The sequence below is a fragment of the Anopheles arabiensis genome, chromosome X (assembly GCF_016920715.1).
Source record: "Anopheles arabiensis isolate DONGOLA chromosome X, AaraD3, whole genome shotgun sequence".
Taxonomy (NCBI): Eukaryota; Metazoa; Arthropoda; class Insecta; order Diptera; family Culicidae; genus Anopheles; species Anopheles arabiensis.
This window is the reverse complement of record NC_053519.1, coordinates 19,506,585-19,528,951: the sequence shown is the minus strand read 5'-3', so window position 1 is coordinate 19,528,951 and position 22,367 is coordinate 19,506,585. Positions and strand designations below refer to the sequence as shown.

General features: G+C 40.2%; 1 protein-coding gene across 4 annotated transcripts in view; it reads left to right on the top strand.

Moving 5' to 3' along the window:
- The first annotated feature begins 980 nt into the window (after positions 1 to 980).
- Positions 981 to 22,367, top strand: part of LOC120906255 — a 29,393-nt gene continuing 8,006 nt past the window's right edge. The window contains exons 1-3 of one of the 4 annotated variants that reach the window (XR_005740064.1): positions 981 to 1,937; positions 2,121 to 7,775; positions 7,845 to 9,059. The gene's annotated coding sequence lies outside the window, so the exon portion shown is untranslated. Of the gene's footprint in view, positions 1,938 to 2,120; positions 7,776 to 7,844; positions 9,060 to 14,992; positions 15,473 to 22,367 lie in introns of those variants that run through there. The other 3 variants (XM_040317795.1, XM_040317794.1, XM_040317793.1) reach the window with 3 other exon arrangements.

The following is a 22,367-nucleotide window of genomic DNA, read 5'->3' as shown; positions in this document are numbered from 1 at the left end:
TCATTTCTCAGTTCTCAAGCGACATTCGATACATCAAAGGAGACAGCAACATAGTTGCAGATACTCTCTCGCGTGTGGCAGAAACGGATTCAATTAGTAACTTGGATTACAAAATTTTCTCTGAATGTCAACGTACTGATGAACAATTGAAAACATTATTGGAGAATAAAAAAAATAAAAACTCTGCTTATAAACTTGATAAGCTTTTGCTAAACAACACAGAATTGTATTTTGAGGTCTCAACGGGGAAAAATAGACTGTACGTCCCGAAATCCTTACGTAAGGAAACATACGATGGTGTGCACAATGCCTCCCATCCTGGCATAAAAGCATCTAGGAAAATGATGACTGATCGATATTTTTGGCCAGCCATAAATAAAGATGTAGCTAATTGGACTCGCGCATGTCCTGCTTGCCAAAGAGCTAAAGTAGTTAGGCACACAAAATCACCTTTGGAATCTTTTTCACTTCCAAAGGGAAGGTTTGACCATATTCATATGGACATTGTTGGACCCTTACCTCCATCTGAGGACAAAATATATTTATTAACAGTAGTAGATCGTTTCACCAGATGGCCAGAGTGTTATCCTCTAACTAACATCTCTGCGGCTACTGTTGCCAAAACTTTCGTGGAACAGTATGTGTCTAGGTTTGGTTGTCCGTTAAGAATTACGACAGATAGAGGAAGACAATTCACTTCAAGATTATTCGAGGAGTTGACCAAACTATTGGGCACACACCATATTGCAACCACTGCCTATCATCCACAAGCCAACGGTATGGTGGAACGTTTCCACCGTCGGCTAAAGGAAGCCTTAAAAGCTAGTGGGAACTCACCACGATGGACAGTTCGGTTACCATTAATACTTCTCGGCATTCGTCTTTCTTATAAAGATGAAATCAGAGGTTGCCCAGCAGAAATGGTCTACGGTCAAAGTCTCCGATTACCTGCAGAAGTTTTTGTACCATCTAGAGACGAAATCGATGATGATACATCTGACTTAATCGTTGATTTAAAGAAAGCATTCAAATCCGTAGAGCCATCGAGCCCTAAAGATAACAATAATACGAACAACTACATACCTAAAGCCCTAGAAAATTGTAGACAAGTATTTGTCAGGGTTGATAAGGTCAAAACAGGACTTCAAGCTCCCTATGACGGTCCATATACCGTTGTTCGAAGATTCAGAAAATTTTTTGTCATTCAAATGAAGGATAGGAATGAATCAATTTCTATTGATCGACTCAAACCCGCTTTTGAGTGTGAAGCTCATACTAAGGCAACCAAGCCGCTGGAAAAGTCCCCCGTAACGAAAAAACATGTTCATTTTCGCTAAGAATAAGACCGCCGAGTCCGCAATAAGCGTTTGACGGCAGATATAAAAGCGTGACTACGTCACTGGAGGGGGATCGTGTGGTGTTCGGCACCACTGGTGGTGTTGCGCTCCTGGCTGCTTTTCCGAATTCACCACTTTCGAGCGTCACACTGTGGTAAGATTAAGTTAGTGTAGGTAGGTAGCGATGTAATACGAAGTATAGGACACGAAGTATAGGATACGAAGGATAGGACACGAAGGATAGGACACGAATAGGAGCGATCGGATGCGCCGATCGTGGTCCTCGAGCTTGCGAGCGATCGGATGCGCCGATTGTCGCTCTCTCATCTTTCGACCGCCAATCAATACGGTTCACTCATCGCAATTGTCACGTTAAATAAAATAAATTGTATCGCGCAAGCCCTACACAACCAACGCATCGGATCATTAAACACGATTGACAAAGTTGAGTTGGGATTTAACTGGAGTGACGTATTGCTTATGACTTGGCAAACCCTGTATATGGGCTATTTGGTTATTTACAGTTCACCTCAGTTATTTTTTAAACTCCTGCCTGGTATCTCAACATGTACTTCAATCGTGTTTGCTTTGCAATATTGTGTATGTGAGAATTTCAGTGTTTTTTTCTTTTGTTAAAATTTACAATATTTTTTTGTGTTTTCTTTCTGTGGGCACAAATAGCGCTCGTTTAATCACTACCCACACACACTGTTTACCAGCACACTTTCCTGATCCATGTGGAGTGCATTTGCTCGGTACTTACCAATTTTCTTTTTTTTTCAGCCTTATTCCAACCACATTGCGGTGCCGTGGGTTTGTGGGCATCAGATAATTGTGTTTTAAAAATCCGCCCAGACCCTCGTTAACCAGCCGATACAACCAGATGGCATGGCGCAGCAAGGCCTAGGATGCATGCACAGCATGCAAACAATTGGCTTTGCGCTTCCATTTTCCTGTTTATAGCGCCAGCACTGTCAACAAGGCGCCATTACTGCGCTGGACAAGGAGGCATTGATTCCGTGCCGTTTTAATTAGCGCAAAGAGTATTATCGCCACGCGAGTGGGCATCCTCATTAAAAGTGAAAACAGTGCAACAGTGCAGTGTAGAACAAGCAAACCAAAAGTGGACATGAAGCAACACTGTGAGGAATAGTCACCAACGCCGGGAAGTTTGAAAAATAGCTTAAATAACTTCGCAAAGCAAAGTTTTTAACAATGGAGATTCAAAACTTGGAACGCTGCTTTGCGTTTGCACGGATTTAGCATTTTTCACGTTTTATTTTTGTTTGGTGTTTTTTTTTTGCAGTTGTGCTCAACTGTTTTGCTCCTCTAGGACTTCTTACACACCGGCCAGATTGCCTCGGTTAAGCCTTTATCGATGAAACAAGCGCCGTCATCGATACGTTGCAGAAAGTCAGACGAAGGGAGTGAAAAGATGGTGACACGGTGGAAAAGTGAGATGACGGGAGGAAAATTAACATTCCTTGGGGTTGCTTCTGAAGGGTTTTTGTTTTTTCGGTTAAGAAACCCCATCCAACAGGTCTCGAACACTTGTGCGAAAAACCGTTACTGCGCCCTTCCCACATTCGCTAACCGGGGGCAGGGGATGCAAAACACCGTGCGGCAGGGAAAAAAAAACCGATGAAAATCTAACACTCGCCGTATCACGTTTTTGCGCGCTTGTATGTGTGTCACAATTTATCGGGCTTTTCTTTCCCAAATTTTGCTGCCTACGAGTGTTCTGCGCCGTGTGTGTGGGCCATGTGTTGCATATTTCATGAGATGACGGCAGTACGGCGAAAGCAAGAATGGTTCCGACAACGCGCGCCACACCGAGGTGACGCATTGAAAGTTATCCTTTTCCTTGCTTTGCTGTTATTCTCGTCCTCTCCCGTATCTTCCCTCGGGCTACTAGTTCAAAGACATTTGACCATTTTTAGGCAGTCTCGGAAAAGAAAAAGGAAAAATCCAAACCGAGCGCTGTGAAAATCAGGATGAATAATGTTTAAAAAAAAAACCCCGCTCTCACCTAACGCACGGCTCTGATTGAGGCGGAAGAGGATTTGGGTTTACTTGCTCGTGCGTTTATGAACCAAACGGTGCCCTGCGGCCAAGGTGAGCGGCCACAAGCGCCGGCCATCTCAAAGGGTCTCGCACCCAACACGGAAAAGCACTTCCAACGCGCTATGGCATCCAGGCAACACACTTAATGCGCTAATACGAAAGCAACCTCCGATAAGCCAACTGATGGGCGGTATGGGTTTGTTTGTATGAGCGCGAGGAAGAGGGAGGGGTGGTTCGGGGCACAAATCAACGGGATAAGCAGATAACTGTGCGCTGCGTTCAATTTATGAGCGAGTCCGTCAGACCGCTCTAAAGTGCGCTCTTGAGCCAAGGTCAGTGGGCTGCTCGGTAAATGTCAGAATCCTGGACGAAGGAGAGGAGTCTGGAGCAAGCCTCTTTGAGAAGGGTTTAAACGTTCCCGGAATAGACGGTTTCGGAAGGAAGCGTGTCTTGTTCTTTTATTATTTTTTTTGTTTCTTTGTTGTTCGGTTGCTGGTTTGGGCAGGGTAGGGGAACGGCTGTTATTATGGTTAATTTGCCGATGCTGCTGGCTACAAGAAAATTAAATAAAATCAGCGAGTAAATTGAAATCTTTCGTGGAATCAGCGCTGCGCGGTTCAATCTTTAGCCAGCTTTTCCCCTTTCTATTCGTTTGCGTTATCGAATTGAATTATCATGATTTCGGTTCTCTCCCGTCGATTTGTTACGTGCAAATTATATTTATTCCTTTTTTCCTTCTTTTCCGAATTCGAACTTATTTTCCATACGTTTATTCATTTATCATTTTCCTTTGTTGCTCAATTTATTAGAGTTTTACCGTTTTTTTTTTTCACTTTTGTATAGCTTTTTTGTATTTTAAATTAATTGATTCTCTTGAAAGCAATCAAACTCTTATTTTTAGTTTTTGATTTATGATTGTTTAATTCTCTATGTGTAAGCAATTTCAATTTTTTATCACCGTCAATTTCAAACAGTCAACTGTAACAGTAAAATGACAATTTATTTTATGTTTATAGATTTCTATTAAATTTACCATTTACTTCATGCTATATCTTTTCAACAAAACCATACGGGCAATACACGCATAAAATGATTAATCTCGTAATTAGGAATATCACGTCAAACCCGCTACACTTTTAAGAATTTGACAAACACAAAAATATTAATCAAACAATTCTCGTCTATGAGGGCTTCATGTCTTTCTTTGGTATTTTCGTTTTTCACACCAACTTTCACTTCACTTCTTCTTTCTTTCATATCTTGTTCCTCAATTCAACGTCGACCAGGGAAAAACTCTCGAGTAATATAGCAGCAGCAGCAGCAGCACAAGCAGCAGTAGGCTGCTGATTGAATAAATGATCAGCTTACGCGGTTCAGTTCACCTTTTCAGCTACCCGCAACCTACTTCTTGCGTTGCGGCGGGACGTCCTTCCTGTGAAGCTCAATTATTATCCGCTCAGCGGCTCGTTGACTTTGTTACGCGATTAATTATTTACGGCTTGGCTGACATATGAAGCATGGTTTCGGATTTGCTTTGCTTTCGCACCCCTCCTGCTAATTCGGTCCAGGGTGAGCTCTTGCAATCCCCCAAAGTCAAAGGGTTAAGAGGAAGACGGGGTCGAATCGAACAGCAAAAGAAGAGAACAGGCGGGGAAGAGAAAAGCTTGGGAATCGAGACGCAGGACCCTTTTGTTGTCGCTCCCTTTCTTGGAAATTCAATTTAACAATGATTCGTCTCTTCCTTGTTATTTACCTGGCTGCTCTGGACCCTGGTATTCTCTTTCTCTCTCACTCTCTGTGTATATCTATCTCTTACTCACTCTCTATCTCTCTATCTCTCTCTCTCTCTCTCTCTCTCTCTCTCTCTCTCTCTCTCTCTCTCTCTCTCTATTTTTTTCTCTTGTCTTTTATATCTTGGGCTGTGATCACTTTCACCAAGTGCTTTGGCAGGTTTTACTTAATATACGGGCCACACCAGGATGTGGAGAGAGTTTTGCAAATTAAAATTAATCCTTCCGACAGGTGGCAAACTTTCGCAGCACATACACACAAACACTCACTCACCTAAAAGCAACTGACAGACAGCCTACACAGCCATTGTTCGTTTTTGTTTATTTTTGTTTTGTTTCCAGTGAAATTTAGAGACTCCGTGTTGCCGTGGATGCCTTAAACAGTTTGCAAAACATCGCTGGAACGACAGGTTTAAAGTTAGAGAGGAAGTTACTAACCCCTTTTCCTTCTCTTATCTTTCCTCCCTTCGCCAAAAGAAGCGTGTCACGATGTATACGCAACGATTAGTCGGTCCCTTGGGACCGCATACACGCCCAACGTGACGGACGAACGCAACCCATAAAGCTATGCACAGCGGAATGTCACGTAAAAATGTAGCAAAAGTGAGCATACTTGCAAAGCTGAGACGAAATGATGTATTCAAACTAGAAATAGAATACAATATCCGTTTTGTTGAGTTGCTCACGCGAAAAGCGAGTTTTAGATAAAGTAGATAAGAAACACAATTATCTTTGGGAAAGGTGAACTCCACAGTGCCGCAACATCCTGGTTGGGCGCTCGCACGCGTTTGCAAGAGTCGCGTGGGAGTGTATGGCCAGCAGTGTGTTTGGCCAAGCAGGGGGTCTAAATTTAACTGGCGCAACTTTCAGTCCTGCGTTTGCGGTGGGTCAGGAAACAGCGTCGCTAGTGTTGGCTATATGTAACGGAACGAAGGCATTTCATTCACGACGTTAAAAATTGTTTATTCGTCAACCCGCCGAATCGAGGACGGGGCCATGCTTTCTTCCCTACCATTCACAGTAGCCCTCCTTTCCTCACTTCCACTGTAGCACGGTGGTATGAATTCTATTTCAAAATTGACCGACCACCAAAAGAGAAACGGGAACAAACCACAACCACGCGCCAAACATTCACAATGCGCACCGTACCCACGGCGTCTCCATTCGCCATTCGCTACCTTTTCCCACGGCTAGATCCACACGGACAGAGTCGTGAACGAGAATGGCATGTAAACATTGTCGCCCCTCCCAGCTCATTCCACCATTCTTCCTTGGTATACAGTTACCCTTTTTTGTTTCTTCCCTTTTCGTTTCAGTCCCTATAGCAGTGATGTCAAACTTGTTTTGGATCGCGGGACGGATTAGGGTTAAAAATATTCTCGCGAGCTGCTCTTAAGGGGAGGGGGGGGGGGCGTTTATTCCATCGGGCAAAATCATTTAGGACTATATCTATCTATCTATCTATTTATCTATATTTTTTCGTAGCCCCCAACAAAGCTTTTAATAACAGATTGTCTATCATACATATTTCATTGGGTAGAAATAAGGAATCATGGAAATAACATTATTACAACCAAAGCAGTTCATGAAATTTACTGATTCTTTACTTTAGTGAAAAAAATGCTACCGACTAATAACGATAATTCAAAATTTTAGCACTACATCGGCAAATATTGGCTGGCTATGTGGCCATTTTGTTAAGGAAAAGAGACTACCAACTTACAGTCCACCTCATACAATCCATGTCATTTTAAAATTATTGTTTTTTGTGAAGTCTTTTAAAGATATCGGCCTGATTTTTGCAGAACTATAGCTAAAAGAATAGCCTCATCAATGAATTAAAAAAAATGGTATTCCGATACATGGTTTCCGAACTTCCCGGAAAGCCTCAAAGTCAGATAATGGGTGAAAATATGGGGAGTCCGACTTTAGGGTGCCGCCAAGAAACAACTACTAAACACATGCTACATACCATCTTCGTGGATACCTTCCCAAACAAGAAACAATATGTAACTTACTTCACAGATCGTTAATGGAACTGTAAAGACTAAATGTTGAAACCTACAGTGGATAAACATTAGTACACCCGTTTTTCTTAACTTATAATCTACAATATATTTCTGTTTCATTCAAATCACTGCCAAAGTTCTTTGCGGGCCGGATTGAAAGTTTTCGTATGCTTGACATGTCTGCCCTAGAGGTTCGCCTATGGGGCAAGACGCCGCAGACAATCGTGATGCTACAGTTGTGCTTTATTTGGGGGCGATTGAGTAGCACAACCTTAAGCACCGGCTGTGGTCAGATTATATTTACTCCTTCGTGCTTGCTCCTTTACTGCGTATCCTTCAGGCCCACACCAGTGCAATCGGGAAACAGCTGGAAGGTAATCTTCGTTATAGTTTACGGCAAACACAAAGATACACAAATACACCGTCGGTTGCGATAAATTACAAGATAGGTACCTTCGCTGGAAAATTTGAAAATTTTAGCGTAACTTTAATTACACACATAAACACACACACACACGTGCGCGCAAGGAGGCACAAAACAGGAGAGCAAGGAGCAAGGAGAACTACAGGCACAGGTACTATTTGGATGTATATGAGTGTGTGTATATATATAAATTAATACATATACTTTTTTTTTCAAGTAGAGACAAATCTTCGTACGACACCCAGGGGAAAAACCCAGAACCCTTACCTGGGAACATGGGATTCTATCCCAGTAAACAACTCTCCTTGACTCTTTCACACCCACAGACTTACCTTTCGGTATAACATCGCAAGAGGAGCAGTACAGCGGCACACACAGACGCAATCATGTTTTGAAAGTTCCGTAAATGTTCACGCGTAAGTATATTAATGCACAGGCACTCCACTACTAAGCTAGCCCCGTCAGCTGCGCCTCCTGCGACTAACGATCAAGTTTACTCAAAACCATTCGCATTATTATTATTATGTAATGCAATGGGCACAGTGGCCTAATTGAAGATAAAAAATAAGTTCTCAGCTGTCCTCCACGATTCAGCATTCTTCAGCATCAGTTGCCTGGTTTGCCTGGTTCACAGTTGCTCCAACCATCGAGTACAATTCGCGACGCTTCTCCTCAAATTTCCAGCATTCGAATAGTACCGTTGGCAGGTGTCTCGTCTACTGCCGCACAAGATGGACAACTTGGCGATGTTGCATGATAGAATCTATTTGAATAGCTCCTGAAGCAGCCATGGTCAGATAAGAATTGTGATAGTGTGTGTGCGTGTTTTTTTTTGTTTTACAAGGAGGGGGAATGTTCGAAAGATTTGCCTTTACCCATGGTTTGCACCTTTCGGTATGCTTCTTAGGGAAGGGCTATGGATTAGCATTACATCTCGCTATTGCAACATGGACCACATTTGCGAGACATAATAACAGTCCTGGAAGCACTCGTATTGTAACACAGAGAACCGGAAATACGGTCACTTGAATTACAGGCAGAGGTGGATTTTTCTATAAGTGGACTGAGTTGCGGGGGAGCCGACCTAAAGAGGGCCTCTACATAAACCTCGATCTGTTCGCTTTTCTAAGCGATTGATTTTTGCTTTTTTATTCATGCACATACGAACAGAAAACTAAATCTATCTCAAAGAAGTACATTTTTACAAGTAAATGTATGGAATATGTTTATAACGTTAATAGCTACCTAAAGATGTAACAAACTTTGAAGATAATTTTTGAAGACCTAGAGAAACTTAACACAGGTCAAATTTTTCTAAGAGCTTTGTCGATGGTCTCGATGGCAAGTATGATAAGTTTACAAGTACACAAGTACAGAATAATCATTGTCGTACATTTGGATTTCGGGCAATTTTTTGTATCTGTGAAACAGGAAATCCCGGTCGGTCTCGTAGTACAGTCGTCAACTCGTACGACTTAACAACATGCCCGTCATGGGTTCAATCCCCAAATAGACTGCGCCGCCATACGTAGGACTGACTATCCTGCTATGGGGGGGGGGGGAATCAATTAGTCACTGAAAGCCAAGCCCACAAGTGAGTACAGGCAGGCCTTGACCGACATCGGTTGTTGAGCCAAAGAAGAAGAAGAAGAAACAGGCAATCATACAAACTATATGCAGTTGCTTTCACCTCTAAATTGTTTGACAACAAATGAATTACAAAATCTTCAGTTTTTTATAGTGGTCCAATTTATCAAGGTATACCAACTGGATCAGAACTGAAATTGGGCTGGAGTCTTATTAACAACAGTTTATCGTTTCATTGTTTGATTCAACTACACATAAAATACTCTTAGCTAAGAAAGATGACCAAATGCGTATTTGTTTTGAAATACTTTTAAGGAAAACTTTCCTTATTCAAACACTGGCTAGTATTTGATTACGATTTTGAGAAAAAAAATCAATACTGAAAACACGGATAGTTGACAATCTAAAAATAAACAAATAAATAAATGCAAAACAAACAAAATAAATGCAAGCCTGGTTACAAGAAAACTATCTTTAAATACCATTAAAATAATATAAAATACCACAAGAAAATTAATCCTTAACGTATTCATGATTATATACCTGGTATTTGTAAACAGATATTTATTTAATATTATTTTTAAGGAATCTAAGGGTCCTATTTTGTTCTCCCGTTAAGGGCCCCGAGATAGATAAATTCGCCTCTGGTTACAGGCTCACTTCAATTCGTGTACAACAACACAAAACACTTTTACAACACGCACAATACTTTAACGCTCGTCCAAGTGTGTTTGTGTGTGCGTTGCTGCTTAAGCAGACGGCTGAAACAAAAGACAGATGCAAATACAGATTGAAGAGAAAAAAAGGAAAGTATCCGGCAATAAGCAATTTCATACAAATCAATCGATTCCTTTCATTAAGGATGGATGGTATTTTTGTGGATTTTTTTTCGACAGATAGCAGAATTAAAAAATATCCCATCACCACTCTCACCGCTCCCCGTTCGAGCCATACACAAAAGGTAGTTTGACTGTTTTTATGCCAGAACATTGGATAGTGACGGTTCATATACATAAAAAAGGAAAATGTGTACCGGAAATAAAATTTACTTGATAGAGGAGGGGAGGGTGAGGGGGGAGGGTTTGAGTAAGAAGGAAAATTGTAATTGAGTCGTCGGTTGAGTCGTGCATGAAATCAGTTCCCCGGTAATGAGAAAATGGGCGATGGTTTCAAGAATTGTTGCGGTTTTTTCGCGCGTGAATTTTAAGAAGGTTTTGCGCGTGAAGTTTTACTGAAGGTCAAAAGGAAAGCGGAAAAGCAGAAATTCATTAGTAGAAAGTTGTTTGAAGTGATTTTGGAAACATTTTTTAACATAAATACAGAACGATGGCTTGATGTCGTTGTTTCAATCGTAATCTTGCTTCAGCTGGCATTGGCTAGTTCGCTTTCAAGGTCACACAATGATTTTACTTTATTTAATTTTATTTGACACAATGGATGTACAGAACAACCGAATATGCCCGGTATAAATCAGCATTATATCTTTTGGCTCAACAACCGATGTCGGTCAAGGCCTGCCTGTACTCACTTGTGGGCTTGGCTTTCAGTGACTAATTGATTTCCCCCCCCCCCCATAGCAGGATAGTCAGTCCTACGTATGGCGGCGCGGTCTATTTGGGGATTGAACCCATGACGGGCATGTTGTTAAGTCGTACGAGTTGACGACTGTACTACGAGCATCATTGGGTTGAAAATACGGCTTTATAATACGGTTTAGTTTAGTTTAGTTTAGTTTAGTTTAGTTTAGTTTAGTTTAGTTTAGTTTAGTTTAGTTTAGTTTAGTTTAGTTTAGTTTAGTTTAGTTTAGTTTAGTTTAGTTTAGTTTAGTTTAGTTTAGTTTAGTTTAGTTTAGTTTAGTTTAGTTTAGTTTAGTTTAGTTTAGTTTAGTTTAGTTTAGTTTAGTTTAGTTTAGTTTAGTTTAGTTTAGTTTAGTTTAGTTTAGTTTAGTTTAGTTTAGTTTAGTTTAGTTTAGTTTAGTTTAGTTTAGTTTAGTTTAGTTTAGTTTAGTTTAGTTTAGTTTAGTTTAGTTTAGTTTAGTTTAGTTTAGTTTAGTTTAGTTTAGTTTAGTTTAGTTTAGTTTAGTTTAGTTTAGTTTAGTTTAGTTTAGTTTAGTTTAGTTTAGTTTAGTTTAGTTTAGTTTAGTTTAGTTTAGTTTAGTTTAGTTTAGTTTAGTTTAGTTTAGTTTAGTTTAGTTTAGTTTAGTTTAGTTTAGTTTAGTTTAGTTTAGTTTAGTTTAGTTTAGTTTAGTTTAGTTTAGTTTAGTTTAGTTTAGTTTAGTTTAGTTTAGTTTAGTTTAGTTTAGTTTAGTTTAGTTTAGTTTAGTTTAGTTTAGTTTAGTTTAGTTTAGTTTAGTTTAGTTTAGTTTAGTTTAGTTTAGTTTAGTTTAGTTTAGTTTAGTTTAGTTTAGTTTAGTTTAGTTTAGTTTAGTTTAGTTTAGTTTATTAATCGATGGACTATGAAGCCCTCTCGAGTCAAAATTTGTTTACAATACACATTAGATAACGAACAGAATATTTATATATTGTTATTGTTGAACGCATTCCGAACACTTAAAAGCGAAGTCAGTTCCGTTATCGTCATTCCAGGCTCGTTAATATCGTCAGCTGAATTTAAAAGACGGCACATACAAAGAAGGGGGTTGCGAGAGCCAAATGTTGTTCGGGTTTCAGCGACTGCCAGCGTTGGTCGGCGACGAAGTATTCTGGCAGGAACATAGAGGTGAATCCTTGAAAGTAGCTCGGGACTGTCGATGATTCCGTTTAAGATTTCCGTGATAAATGCCAGTCTGGTGTGCTCAACACGTTCGGCGAGAGGCGGGATCCCAAGCAGCAAACACCTAGTTCTGTAATCGAGACGACGCGGCCAATCACGAAGGGCGAAGCGCGTTGCCTTCCGTTGGATGGACTCTAGCCGCGCAAGTGCCCGAGTAGATGCTGGCCACCAAACAATGCTAGCATATTCCAGCAGTGGTCTGATAACTGCGCAGTACAGTGTCTTGAAACACATAGGATCACGAAGCTCGCGCGTCATGTTTATGACCAAGCCAAGTAGACGATTGCCACTAGCGACTACTTGGTCTATCTGTTCTTCGAAGGAGAGTTTAGCATCTAGGAGGACTCCTAGATCCTTTACACAGTTCACTCTTTCGAGGTTCTGACCATCAAGCGTATAATTAAACATCGCTGGAGCTCTTGAACGGCTGAATGAGATTATGGCGCATTTATCGATACAGACGCTTAGTGCGTTACGCTTGCACCAGGAGACAAATTCGGTCAAAGTGGCTTGAAGTTGAAGATGGTCCTCGGGCTCACGGATTTCACGATAGATTTTAGCATCATCTGCGTAGAGTAGGCAACTATTATCCGGGAGTGCCGTGCACAAGTCGCTTATGTAGAGCAGAAACAACAGAGGCCCCAGGTTGCTGCCCTGGGGTACGCCGGAAGAGGCACTAATAGATCTAGATTGGTGGGAGCCCATTCTAACTGCATATGAACGACCACATAAATACGATTTCATCCACTTTACCAGGGGTGGTGATAATCCAAGTCTATCAAGTTTTGCCAGAAGAATGTTGTGGGACACACTGTCAAAAGCCGCCTTAATGTCCGTGTAAATGGCATCAACCTGCATGCCATCATCAATGGACTTATAACAGCCGCTAACGAATTGCATCAGATTTGTCGTAGTTGATCTCTTAGGCATGAATCCATGTTGGTTGGTGCTGATGTATTTGCCGGCAGATGCTATTAATGGTTCATAGATGAGGAGCTCGAACACTTTGGCGCAGGCAGCTAAAGAGGTAATACCTCGATAGTTCACTGCTTCGTTTTTGCTGCCCTTTTTGTAGATGGGTGTTAGTCATGAGACCTTCCACAGTGATGGAAAGGTTCCTGTGCGCAGAGATTCGTTAAAAATCTTAGTTAAAACAGGAGCTACCGATACGGCACAACGCTTGAGAATTGTGGCTGGGATACCATCTGTATGACGACTTGAGATGGCATGGTCAATGGATGTATAGTTTGAGCATTCAAAGGATTGGTTGAAGGAGCAGATCAGTCTCTTGAGTTTAGTAAGGTCAGCACGTACGTAATTGAGCTTTATTTCCGTAACAGTGGTAGCGTGATTCATAGACGATGCTGTGATTTCCAAATCAAATTCGAGCGGTGGGTGATAGCAGTCTATTGGCAGCAGCGGGTGCTCGCTGACGCGTATGAGCGAAGAAGTTGTTGCACTTGACCAATTTCCGTATGCAAGGTCTAAAATGCGCCCCATAGATTTAGTGTTGTTATTAAGTTGGTAAAGCGCATTCTGGTGCAGTCCATCGACGAATTGGGCGCTACGAACTGAACTAGTATGAGGTTCAACAAACACAAAAGGGGTTTCATGATTCGATTGCGCAGGCGACCAGAAAAGAGCGGGTTGGTTAAAGTCTCCCACGAGCACGAATCTGTCGTTTGGACCTAGTGTGTCGCAAATGCTGTTGACGGTGTCCAGTAATGCATTTATTTTTCCTTCGTCCGTGCTATGGTTGGGAGGAAGGTAGGCAGCAGCAATGTATAATCGGTACGTCGGGAGCTGAATGCAGATGCAAGCGAATTCAAGTGTTTGCGCAAGCACTGGAAGCGCGTGAGAGCGGAGAGCGGGACTCACCGCAATTAGTACTCCACCGCCTCGAGAAAGACAGCTGTTTGAGGCATTTCTATCGCATCGATAGACACAGTGCCTGCGAACAGACGGCGTCCACGGGCCTGCCCACGCCCGAATGCAGAGCCGATGGCATACGATTCTATCTTTACCATTAACATGAGAGGGACAGGGCTTATACCCCGAACGTACCCAAAAGATATGCTTACTTCACTCATCAGGATCTAAAGGCAAGGACAAGGCAAAAGAGACACAGAAAAATTTCCTCACGGCTACACATGTCCTTTTGATGCGTTGTCTATGCGTCTCGCTCGGTATCACAGCGGCATACGGCAGGTAAGCAGTACAAATGCTGCTACCTGATACGCACACATGTTTATCGAACACAACTATTCGGTTCGGTAAACTTCACGAGGACGTCGGAACAAAAGGGCGCAGACTTTTTCATGATTTTGTATGACTTCGGCTGTTTTGGACCTCGCGCGTAGGCGCAGACAATAAGCTCTCCGTCTGCTGAAAAATAACAAGGGAAACCGACGGAATCGCAGCTGAACTGATCAAGAATGGATTGGTGCATGATTGGAAAACCCGATTCATTAAATTGTTACTGAGGTGTGGAATAGCGAATCGTTGCCTTGTGATTGGAATCTTGGTATTATTTACCCCACATACAAGATGGGAGACAGGTTGGACTGCAACAATTATAAGGGTATTACGGTGTTGAATGCCGGTCAAACTGATCAGGCTAATTACAATTAAATTACAGGGTTTCACACTTTATCTCAAGACCACGGGACCCCTTCCCGAATCTGTCTTAGCCAATGCCAAGACTGCGGTATGATGCTTGAAAACGTTGATGATACCTGAAAACGTTGATGATACCTGAATTCATCGGATGCAATGCTGAATCTGCGGCACATTTCTCGAACACACTGTTCCGCGCCGAGGACATGCGGTCGAATAATTTTTTACACGTATAACCTTTGTGCACATCAGTGTACTGAAAACACCCAATTATTTGTTTGGTGTTTTGAAGCAGTTGAAACTACTTTATTAACACTTTGAAAATATTTTAATTAAACAAATATGCATTCACTTATTTTATTAAATTGTCTTTTTTGGTAAAAACATGAAAAGGATCAGGATCAGGTACGCTGATGATATAGACATCATTGGTCTGCGGCTCTCCTATGTAACAGAAGCCTACTAAAGGTTGAGCGGGCGGCAGAAAACCACGGATTGCAGATAAACAAGGCAAATTCCATACTTATGGTGGCTACATCATCGCCCCTACCAAAAACAAATCCAAAATTAGGCACGTACAGATAGGTGAACGCACTTTTGAAGTCGCCCCTGAATTCACCTATCTAGGGTCAAAGGTCAGCAACGGCAATAGTATAGAAGCTGAATTTGCGCGCAAGGATGCTGTGTGCCAACCGGTCATTCTACAGCCTTAGAAATCATTTCACCTCAAAGAACCTGCTGCGACGGCATGGAGGCGTCTGCCATTAAGGCGGGTATAACAGATTGACAGACGAAGGCGCGAAACCGTGAGCGGATTCGAACACTCCCGGGGCAAGCCAAGACCGTAAAGTGGTTGAAGCGCCGGAAAAGTAAGTAAGTAAGTAAGTAAGTAAGTAAGTAATGTATCAGTCTAGGTTAAAAGTTATGTGGGCAGTCATCAAGTGCCTTAACCAGACAGAGAAGATAGATTTTATCATCTAGTACGTTTGTGTGTGAAACATTTTTAATGTGTTAAATGAATATCATTGTTGCTAAAGAATCACAGAATGATAAGATCAGGTTAGATAAGTTGTTCATTCGTCGTTGATAAACACAAATGTAATACATTTGAAATTTATTAAAGACTCTATTAATTTTGATCTAGCTACCGCGCTATCATGACTTACGTAAGTCATGTTAATTTTTATTTCTTATCCCAATTTCTGATATGAGCTTCTGTTGCGACCCCCTAGCTCATAACATTTGTTCTCAGCTGTATTGTCTATTCCGTTTGTTATGTCTGGAACAGGACATTGGATCATTATCGATTCTCTGACATTGAAACTAACCATAGTAATTGCCCATTTGTCTTTTTTTAGTCACTTGCATAATCGAGATGTTATTGTTATTTTATCTCAGCCTACCTTGAAAATTGTAGCAATTGGTAACATTTCCTCAGCATTTAAAAGATTGAAAGATTGGTAGATTGTGATTATTTATCTAATTATTGCAGCACCAGATTGCAAATTGCAATAGGGGTTATGTTGATGTGGTTTGGCGTCGTATGTGTGATCATCAGCTTCAGTACTTCAGTCACTATAAATCCATCCTGCACGTTCCTCACTCTTGAATCATTGTCCGATCGGGCCTAAATTAAACATAATTTGACTTTAAATGTATGAACACATATCACGCTTCCTACTCTTTCGAAACTTATTGCCTTCTCATTGAAATTGCAAATGACGCAAAGAAGTACCCGGAAACGTAATTTACAACGCCCGTACTGTTTCCGAGCGTTTCTGCCATGGTAGAATGTATCCCTTAATGAGCAGTCGGAACCATGTTTCCAGTTGCGTTGAACTGTGTCTCTACAGCGTTTGCTTTTCGACAATAGACTTCCCGGTACTCATGGGCGGCACTTTTCATGGGTAACTTTCTATGCACAGAAGCAAATGGTAGATACATCTTGTCTAGTGTAGTAGAGTAAAAACAAAAACATGGATAAAATATGGATAGGAAGAACGTAACTTTATGCTTTTATAGTGCATAAATTGGTGCGTTTCAACCGAACCCGGAAGGTGGAACTTTGTTATTGAAGAAGTTTTCCTAGTACTAGGTTGGCCTTGCATATGTTGTCGGTTAAACAGTGCACAGTAAATGCATCCCATGCATAAACTGAGATAGTGATATGTTGTTTTTACATAATAACATTTTGTATTGAAGAAGGATTTTATGTTCTATTTGAACTAACATTCAACGTAGTTATTCTTCTTCTTCTTCTTTGGCTCAACAACCGTTGTCGGTCAAGGCCTGCCTGTACCACTTGTGGGCTTGGCTTTCAGTGACTAATTGATTTCCCCCCATAGCAGGATAGTCAATCCTACGTATGGCGGCACGGTCTATTTGGGGATTGAACCCATGACGGGCATGTTGTTAAGTCGTACGAGTTGACGACTGTACTACGAGACCGGCTCCAACGTAGTTATTCACTGTTTTAAATATTGTTCACGAAATATTTTTGTTGTTTTTTTTTTATTCAGGAGTAACGGACCATTCATTAATTCATTCATTTGTATTTATTTCTTAGATGTACATTATTCCTGAATTACAATTTAGTATTTTATTATTTAGTATAGGGGAACTCATTCATATTAGGATTTAAAATTAGGGAGAAAGAGAAAAAAAAGTAGTATTTACAAATAGAAGTATCGTTTTACATGAGGTTTTGTAGGGTATGTATGCCACTATTTATGCATTTAGATCGATATTTAATATTGATTTTTTCTATAAACTCGCTAATCCTGTACTGTACCAAGGCAGGAGATTAGTATTCGTTTTAAGGATTTGTTTTGAAATATCTGAATTTTCTTTATGTGTGTTTTTGCATTGTTTCTCAATATTGGTGATGCATAGGAAATTATAGGTCTTACTAACGATTTGTACATAAGAAGTTTGTTTCGTAAATTCAATTTAGAGTTTCTTTTAAAAAATGGGTAAAGAATTCTTATCCCATTTGTGCCGCTAACTAATTTTTCTTCCATGTGTTTTTGAAATGTAAGCTTTTTATCTTATACTACTCCTAAATATTTTACGGTGTTATTCCAAGGAATTTCGTTATTTTTTATCATAAGTGAACTATTTGGGAGATTCCGTTTTTCCATCGTTAATTTTTAGTTTCCACTGCTCACAGAATGTCACATATGTTCGAATACCTTTGTTGAGGCTACACAATATGCTATTGGAACTAGATGAGCTGATAGCAAAATCATCAGCAAAGGCGTATTTCTTAACTCCTTTCATTGTAGGTATATCACTTGTAAATATATTAAAAAGTATTGGGGACAGTACACTGCCTTGGAACAGGCCGGCAAGTAGTTTAAAGGGTTCAGAATGATAAGAATGAAGATGAACGGAGCCAGATCGATTCGACAAGAAGGATTTAATGAGAAGAATTAATTTGCGGGGAAAATTGTTGCTGATCAATTTGAATATTAGTCCATCGTGCCATACTGTGTCAAATGCCTTTTCTAGGTCAAGTGTAACTAGTCCTGTAGATTTTTTAATATTTCGATTTGATTTTATAGTGTTAGCGAGTCTATTTAATTGGTGAGTGGTGGCAAAATTTGCTTGAAATCCAAATTGGAAAGGAGGGATGACAGAAGTAACGGTCCAAAAAGGCCGTATTACATTTTAGTTGTTAATACAGCAGGAATATGAATGAAAGAATTTCCGATCTACCATTCATAAAAATCATAAGATGCAGTGCATAAATAGGCAGCTACATTCCCTAACTCGATTGACGAGAAACGGTGGTTGCAGTTGCCTGGAAACAATGATTACTTTAATTTATTACATGAGTCCTACTCTGTATACGTACAATATGGCAAAATGACCTAAGCTGGAGGTTTCATTTGATTTTTATGTTATTTTGACAATCGCTTCGATCGTTCGAAAATTTGATCGAGTTTGTTGAAGTGGCTCAGTGCCATAGATGATATGATCGGTACCATAGCTTTGGTACTAGGTGTAACGTTCTACGTGAACATAACGGCCTATACAGGCTTTCGGGACTTATTGAAGAGTCAGTCCTTGTATGGAGGGACGGTCCTTTCTAGGGTAGAACTCACGACGGGCATCTTCTTAAGTCATGCTAGTTGACCACACTGACATATGAAAGTATATGATAGACACTGGGTTTATTTACATTTGAAAATATAAACTTTATGATTTTCCATCTTGATCTTTGCTTTCTACTGAATCTGATTGAGGCAATAAAAACGCATAACTTATATTCCTGGTTTTTTAAGTTTACTATGTTCATCAGAAAAAGTAGTACGACGTTTACTTCATACAACTGGCATTAAAAAAACATGTTGTATTTTCTAATAAAGCGTAAAAGACATTTTATTTTGGGACGTATGCTTTGAAATAGGATACTACAGTTTGAACAGTAGAAAATACTCATAGTAGAAAATCAGAACAGTAGAAAATACTCATATGGTAATAAATATTAATTTGACTACGTGAAAAATGTTGCTTTGAAGAATTCTTTTAGTTTTAATAATTTTAATGCCATTTTTATTTAAGAAAAATGCCATAAATCAAGGCTGATTAAAAAAAAAATATGGAAAAGCAATTTGGTAACAGTTTTGGCTTTTTTCAATGTTTTGGATGATAAAAAATAATTTATTAATTATTTTTAAAAATAGTTTGCTCACACTTTATACTGAACTCGATGGGAATCGACTTTTTGTAGGGATATAAAAGAATTAATAATACTGTCAGTTTAACACGAGCGCCTATTTAATGTTTTCGATCGAAAAATGGTGCTGAGGCCGAGTATAAAAATAATTAAAAGCAAATATCATACCTAGGTTTTAATTCATAAGAAATCGCCTCGGCCATGTAGTGTAAAAATACTACCGGTATTCAAATCTAAAAAAACAAATTTGCGTCTTCTGTGTAGTAGAGCCCGTTATATGTACCTGTTGCTGGCTGGTGTCTATGTCACTCTGAAGAGAGTAAATAATTAAAGATAGGGCAACCGTTGGCATTAAAATTGAGCTCTCCAAAGACCTACGATTTATTGAAAACATTTGTTTCTTGTGTATTTCAAAGGTAGTACTTTCGGGATCATTTGAAAATTTGTAAACTTGTTTTATATTATTATTAAAAATTCGGAATCTAGTAAGAATTGCTTCCTCCCGGAGGATGTTGTTTTTGAAAACATAAGGTATTGCAGTACTTTTAACTATTCGAGACTTATTTTCTTTTAGTTTCCACCATTCGTTTTGTCAGGCCTAAAGATCAGCCCAATTGACAATGTTTTTTTTTGATAAAGAATATTCTTGTACAAACAATAATTTGCTGCCTTGTCTGCGTCTTCATTAACTTTTATTCCACAGTGGCCTGGAACCCAACAAAAGGTACACAGAAAATTTTCTATGTTTGCTTAGGTTTTTTTTTAATTTAAATCATTTCAATAATAGATAGTTTTGCAAAATTTCAGTATTAATGTCATGTTCTTACTAATTTCCAGTAGATCTATTTACTGGATACATTTCAGTAATTTTTTTTTCTGAAAATCGTCAAAATTAGTAGGTATTTAAAATTTTTGCGTACTATTACTGGGTTGGAAACTTTTTGTGTTTTACTTTGCATTGATCAATCAACTCCGGGATTGTCTTGGTACCATAATATATTTCCATTTCGTGATTGTTTAGCAACTTGCGGTATCCGGATATCCAGAAGACGACCAGCAGCTGTAAATAATATGTGTGTGTTTATCAGTGCTGCAAAATGTCACTGTCAATGTCATAAAAAAAATCTGACTGAAACAAAATCCATATCAGCGTTCCGTACACAATTGTGATAATCAGAGGGTATACTCTGAACGGTTGGTGTGACCAATACATGTTCATGACATGTTTTTGCGACCATCGCTTGGTCAGTCACTATGTCATGACTTTTTTTTGCTGTGATCAGTTTTGCAAAATGTCACTGACATAGTCATGACAAATTCCGGCTGAAACAAAATCATCTCAGCGTCACGAGCTTTACTGTGATGATCAGAGGCGAGCCTCAAACAGTTGGTGCGACCATCACATGCTTGGTGACATTGTGTGCAACCAACTCTTGCTCAGTCACTTGGTCGCAACATTTTCAGTCGGAGATCATCGCGATGGTCACGGGTAATATGCGGTGCGAGCGAGTGGTTCCAAGAAACAAAATGAGCATGTCTGACCCGACAGTTAATAAAAACAGATAGAGCAAGAAAGCATGCTCATTTTGTTGTTAGAGCCCTCCCGCCAAGTATATTCCAAGAATGTCGTGTTTATCACCGACAAAAATGTCGTGACCAAGTAAGTGACCAAGAGTTGGGTGCTAATCAAAATTTCACCAAGCATGTGATTGATTCTCGAACTGATTGAGTATAGTCACTGATCATCTCCTTTGTGTACGTGATCTGATTTGAGCTTCGTTTCAGTCATGAGTGTTGATGACTGAAACAGTGGCATTTGGCAGCACTGTTCACAGCCAGAAAAAATCATGATTATGCTTGCGCCGGCATTAAGCTAAGCTTGTCAATCAGAGTATCGCGTTGGACTTAAAAATTCACATGTCTTGTTCAGCATGTCATGACGCACTTTTATTTACTATTAGCAATGAACATCAAGCTACTACGGATATGTTCATTGTTTTCGTTGGTGAAAATCTCGTGATGCTCATGACATTTTGCAGCACTGATGTCGATATATGAGAAGGGAAGTTGATCGTTTTCACAGATCTTTGATGAAATGGGACTGTGTATATAAAGGCAAATCAGGCAAATTTAGAGAATGAAGGTTAAAGTACAATGTTTCTGGAACTGGAAAGCCACGATATATTTTCAGATTCGAATTAGGATGTTTTGGATCCGAAACCTAGTGTTACAAATTTGAAAAGAGTTTACGGATTCGACGATTGTACGGTACTCTGGGACAGAGTTTAGCACAGAAACACGATCATTAAACTCAGTCGGCGATATCCTCGGCTCAAAAGCGTCGCTGACAGCGTTGAAATCACGGCACATGAGTAGGAACGAGTCAGAGGAGCCAAATTGCGTTCTACGATCATAGAGGTTAACATTATCCGAGTCCGGAGCGGGCTGGCAGGAATGTACAGGTTGATTCTTTCCCTTCTTCTTTATTCTTTCTCTCAATTGTTCTTTGCGTGGCGGTAAAGTCTACATGCTAATCTGCATCTACTGTATTTAAAAACTGGCATGTGTGTTTGAAACCCCGACAACGCTAGCAAAATATACGCTTGGTGCAACAATTAAAACGCAACTGACGTTCTACTGCCTTCTCGTTTTTTACTCTTTCCGTGGGGCTGTCATCGGTATGTAAATGACGGTACGCAGCACCCAGAACGAAGATAAACAAAACAAAGCAAGCGAAGTGTACGTGTGGCTTTAATTTAAAATCAATGAAAAAAAACTTCTTTTCTTACAATTGCAATTTGCGGCATCTGGATGACAAAGAAAGGGAAACACGAGCAAGAAAAGGGAAAGCGAAGGGCAAACCGACCAGATGTGAGTGGGCCGTCCTGTTTATCTGCTCGCGCGTCATGCGTTTAAACTGATCCATCTGACGTCAATGTTCGGGGCGTTCTGGCGGTTTATTTTCGCTTGTGACTGACGAACTGGTGGCCAGATTTATAGGCGGGGAAATAAATATTGCATCGCGCATCGCGTGGACGCTTGGGCACCGCTTGGTAGCGTCCGGCCGCTGTTCGTTGTCGTCGTCAT